Genomic DNA, 6,000 nt, shown 5'->3' on the forward strand with positions numbered 1-6,000 from the left:
TCAGAAGGTTAGTTCAAAATCCGCAAAAGGAGTGTCTGCAAGATCCCGCTCTGCATTCACACAGTAAACATCATATGGGGGAGAGGGCCGACGCCCAGGCTTTTGCTTCCTTACTCGCCTGCCGGAGAATCCTGCTCAGCTAGCTATCAGCAGCACCACCCACAGATGCAGACTGACTGGCAGACCTGTCGGAATTTCTCCATCTGGAGAAGATCACGTACACAATCTGAGGTTCAGATGATAGCTTCCACAAAGCGTGGGGACAATTCAACAGCCTGTTACATGACCTGTTTGAAGCCAATAATGGATAGGAAGCGGTGGGAATAGGAACCAATAGGGCCACACAAAGAAGACAGAAACAAGGCGATGGGGGAGTGGGGGGGGGGGGGGGAATGGTGGTGAGGGCAGCGAAGGAGGGACCCAAGGAAACACCAGAGGGGCACCCAGGGAGAGACCCCCCCCCCCCCCACAAAGCCATAAGAACAAAAACAAAATGAAGGATAGATAATAGCATCTATGGCGGAGGAACGGGCCTAAGACAGAGCCTGAATAGCAGAAATGGGAGAGGGGGGGAGATAGAACGTTGGGGGGGGTGGGGGGGGGGGGGGGGGGGGGGGGGGGGGGTGGGGAGCGAGTGCCAAGAAAGGAAAAGCATGTGTTATAAATAATAACCGTTTCAATCATCTCCTGTATAGTGTACAAATGTAAAATTCAATAAATCTTTTTATAAAACAAAAGGAGGGGCATGGACAGAGAAAAGGAGGTTTACTGTACAATGGCGGTAGGAAAATTGAATATCGCTTCACATGGATTCCAGCCTCTCAAAGTCAGAGTCCAATGAAGATTTTTTTCACGTGGGAGACACGCGCCACAGTCTACTGAAGGTTGAGGGCTGGTGTTCCCCAGCAAATGCGACTGCTACCACTGCCTGCTGTTACGTATTGCATTTTCGTACTTATGGTGAAAGGCTTCATAAATCCTGTAGATCTCCGCCTTTTGGCTAAGATCAAGTGTGGGATGAAATCCGAGATCTGGTGTAATGCCTGCTCTTGTCAGCTTGTATGTAGAATGTCTCCCTAGTGGGGACCATGAATTGGATTAAATATGAATTTGAATTGTTTTTTGGAGCAAGCCAGGAGATGGATTAAGGGCTTGCCCTGTCCGCTCTGCGCATTGGCTTTGCAACTCTGAGAAGGAAATGAAGTTTTAAAAATCTGTGAAGCTTGTGTAAACGCATTTGGTTTACGCTGCGGGATTTAATATTCTGATTGACTCCCCCCCGCCACCCTACCCTCTATCATTGACATAATGGGAATCCTGACATTCATTGTTGGGAACCCCATTTTAATATATTTTAATTGTATAATCTAATTATCAGGTCTTCAAGCCTGATAGTCCCCTCATTGTTAGATTGTCCATTCGCGTTCGCCGATGCGAACCACGACAGGCTGCCCCACGATGTGCACCTGGCTGGCAGAACCCGCCAGAGTAGCGAGAGTGAGTACATCCCCCTTGGGGAAGTGTGTCCTGCCTGGGAAGCACCCTGGCACTGTCTGGGCACTGCCCCATGGCACTTCCCCACCCAGCACTTCCCCTTGCACTACCTGGGCGCTGCACCCTGGCACTGCCCTCTGGCACTTCTCCACCCAGCACTTCCCCTGGCAGCAGTGCTTGGGGCAGTTTTGGCAGTCCTTGGGGGAGATGTTCCATGGTGGTGGAGTTCCGTGGTGGTGGTTGGAGGGGGGGTGAGTTCCGTGATGGGGGAAGGTCCTGTGGTGAGGGGCTCTATCAGAGCGCGCCCTGCAAGGGACACGCCCCTTAACAATTTGCGTTCTATGTCTCTTAAAATATGATAGAGGAGGCGGCTTTGGGGCCGGCACCTTTCAAACATCGTCTTTCCTGCCCATTGCTCCACTCTACCCAAAAAATGAGAAAATTCCACCTGAGCTCTCAAAACATATGCCAAAAATGCTGTTATCACTATTGTTCTCAATAAGTGCCTTGTTAAATCCACTATTTAAATGGAAGTTGTTGCCAACCCCTCATGGAACAATTATGATAAATATTAAAACAATTTATTTTCTAACCCAAGGAATAAAATAAACAAATGGGGATGTTAAAATGCAGAAATGATTTCAATGCTGGTCATCATTTTGCCAGAACCTTGGGTAATGTCTTCTTTCCACAACATTTCTGGAGTTTCCCAAGTGCTCCTCCAAAACTCCCTCCTCTTCATTTTTACACTGGCATCATTGTTTTAGTGCATTCTTACAATGTGGCTGTTGTTGGGATTTATTCCCCATCCCACATTGCCCACAAAATACAGTGATGCAACTTAGTGGTTTGTTGAGCAATTTCAGAGGACAGTCAACCAGAGTCAACCACATTGACACAGGGTCATTGGGGCCAGGCCGGGTGACTATGACAGATTTTTCTTCCCACAGGGCATCGATGAAACAGTTGCATTTGTACAATAATCTGTTTACTTTTTACTGATACCATCTTTTCAGTTCCAGCTATTTAACATTGAATTCAACCACTTTAGTTACCATTGCATTGGATCTTGAATTCACAGTTGTCCAGATTAAAGTCGCCATGTTCCCAGATGACCAGAGGCTGCTTTCCCCTTTGAGGGTGAGAGCTGGCTGGTGGTGATGTTACCCGAGGATCACCACACTTCAGATGAGGGGGCAATGTTGAGGAGGGAGGGTCTTCATTGATAACCTCAGCCGGCACCGGGATTGAACCTGGCCTCGCTCTGCATCACAAACCAGCAGTCCAGCCAACTGAGCTATTGGATTAATAGTTCAGTGACATCACAATTTCACTATCAAACTTTCTGCGCAGGAATTGAGTTTTCCACACTTATGCTGATGTCAGCCAGCTCCAGCACTTCTCTCCAACCCACCATTATCTGCATATTATCATACTGATGCTCCAATATTCTGGTTTACAATAAGCTGACGCACCTGATATTGCAAAGTCTAAAGCCATTGCATTTTGTTCCTGCCATAAACCCTGTGTCTTTGCCATCAACTCCGTCTCCTCTGATGACCACTGTCTCAGGCTGCACCAGATTGCTCACTATCTCAATGTTCCACTTGACCCCAAGCTGTATTTCCAACCCTACACATTCCCATCTCAAAGACCAGCTACTTCCATCTCCAAGATGTACTCCCTATTTCAGCCCATTTGCCACTGAAATCCTCAACCACACCTTTGTCTCTTCAGACATATGACTGATTTCTCTTTGGGATGTATTCTTATTCTCTACCCTCCATAAAATTCAGATCATTGGCAAATCTGCGGCTAATATCCTAATCCTACACCAAACTCTGATCATCTCATCACATCTGTCCTTCCTTAACCTAGCTTAGCCCCTTTGGCCCCCAGTGAATTGTATTTAAAATTTTCAGCCTTGTGCTCAAGTCTATTCATAGCCTCCCCCTTCTCCGTCTCTGCCTTAGCTCCTTCGCTTTCACGACCCCACAAACTCTCATCCCTTTTATTCTTACTCTTCTCATGTCAGCCTAAATTTCTGGCTGTGCTGTCAGACTGAGTTCTCGCTCTTTGGAATTTTCTTCCTAAACCTGAGACTCCTCCACCTCTCTCACTCTCTGCCTGTAAAAAATCAGCTTAAAGACTTGCCCTTTGACTGGGGTATTTGCGCCTGCACCGATCCCCCCCCCCCCCCCCCCCTTCCAACCCTTCTGGACATTTGTTAGAGGTACAATTAAAAACAAGCCACTTGTGTTTATTTAGAACACTATCATAGCTCCCTCTGCTGGAACTGACTCAAATGACATCGAACACCGAGGTAAAATCCCAAGATGCTCTGAGCTCATCAAGTATAAGAGCTGAGAGAAGGCCGGGTTGTCCACCTTGTCCATGTTTCCTACACAGCAGTCTCTCTGATCTTGGGCATTATTTTTTTTACATTTTAAAAATAAATTTAGAGTACACAATTCATTTTTTCCAATTAAGGGGCAATTTAGCGTGGCCAATCCACCTACCCTGCACATCTTTTGAGTACTGGGGGCAAAACCCATTCAAACATGGGGAGAATGTGCAAACTCTACACAGGCAGTGACCCAGAGCCGGGATCAAACCTGAGACCTCAGCGCCGTGAGGCAGCAATGCTAACCGTGCTGCCCTGACCTTGGGTATTATTTAATCCATTTAATCACTTGCATCGAAGTGTTACCCTGCTCATTGAAAGTAAGTCAAACTAAACTCCAGGATGTGTTCCTAGCCTTACACCCCAAGGCTTCATCACCTTCATCATCAAGTGGCACATTAAGATGGTGAGCTGGTTCAATTGGGTGACATGATTACTTTTCTGATTTAGTTTTTCTTGGGCTCTCGATTGGATTCGAAGAGGCTCGTTCCATTCATTCGCACACAGGAAATACATACCCAAAATGCAGCTTGAACTAAAAGCAGGGATGATTCCACGAGGTTACCCATGCCATTAAACGGCTGGCGATTACACATTTTCAGAGTTGGTAGATTCACCAATGATCAGGAGGCAGGCAATGGGTAACTCCACTTATTAGCTGCCTCACAAAGTTTCAAGTCTGGTGCAGGCCTGTCACTGAACCAATTTTACCCTCTACCACTCCTGAGCAATTCCGCGTGAGCATCATTTCAATCACAAACTGAAAATAAGATTAATTGAAAACAAATCTACGGCATGAAAACAATTTTTTTTAAATTAATGCAGAGCTCGATTCTAGGAGGGACTTAAGTCGCTTTCAGTTTCTTGCAAGCACTTTTGAAAAAGGTTTTATGGGATTTTTAAAAACAATTCACATGGCTATGATTTGTATGAATCTCTTAAATGTTATTTTTCAAGGTCTTCCATATACCCAAGTATGACGGAGGGAACTGTTCTTTGATTCTCCCGATTTTGGGCCCATGCCGAGTTTCTCATAGGCGGAGAGAGTGGCCTCAAAATTGCTCCCACAGTCATCATGGCACTTAGTCTTTCTGTTGTTTAGTCCGTGCCCCACAGTTGGGAATGAGTGAGCATTGCGAGTCCTCAGAAGGACTGCTTCACAAGGAAGGGATTTTCACTTGTGGCAACAAGAAGAAATGAAAGTAAAACTTACCAATCGAAAATGGCAACCAAGTTGGCATCTGAAAAGCGATTAACAGTGCACATGTAGACCCACCATCAGAAATCTGGATAGACAGTTTCTGACTGGATTTTACGTGCTGGTGAACGTGCTGTATATTTCCAGCAAATTCTCTTTTTATTTATTGTTCTCTGTATGTTAATGGCAATTGTTTAAAATCTCCACTTCTGCCTTCCACTTGCACAATATTCAAAACCATTCACAGCTGCTCAGATACTGAAGCAGTCCCTATCCAAATGCAACAAGACCTGGACAATATCCTGGACAAGTGGCAAGGTGACATTCTTATTTGCACCACACAAGTGACAGGCAATGACCATCCCCTACAAGAAAGAAGCTGACCATTGCCCCTTGACATTCAATGGAATTATCATCACTGAATCCCCCACCATCAACATCCAGGGGTTACCAATGACCAGAAAATGAACTGGACAAGCCATATAAATACTGTGGCTACAAGAGCAGATCAGAGGCTGGGAAGTTTGCAGTGAGTAACTCACAATCTGACCCCACCATCTACAAGCACAAGTCAGGAGTGTGATGCAACATTCTCCACTTGCCTGGATGAGTGCAGCTCCAACAACACTCAAGAAGCTCGACACCATCCAGGACAAGGCAGCTCACTGGATTGGCACACCACCCATCACCTTAAAACATTGACTCCCTCCAACACTGGCACACAATGACAGCAGTGTGCACTGCTTTCATCATTTACATTTCTTTTATTTTCTTATTTGTGGTCCATGGGCCCATAATCAGGATGTGCCATTAAGCAGAAGACTCAGTTAAAACTGCCTGCTTGCTCGGACACGGTTATCCCAGGTTTTGTATTTTGGAGAAACGAGGTCAGACTCCTCGGCAC

This window comes from Scyliorhinus canicula, chromosome 21, assembly GCF_902713615.1.
Source record: "Scyliorhinus canicula chromosome 21, sScyCan1.1, whole genome shotgun sequence".
Taxonomy (NCBI): Eukaryota; Metazoa; Chordata; class Chondrichthyes; order Carcharhiniformes; family Scyliorhinidae; genus Scyliorhinus; species Scyliorhinus canicula.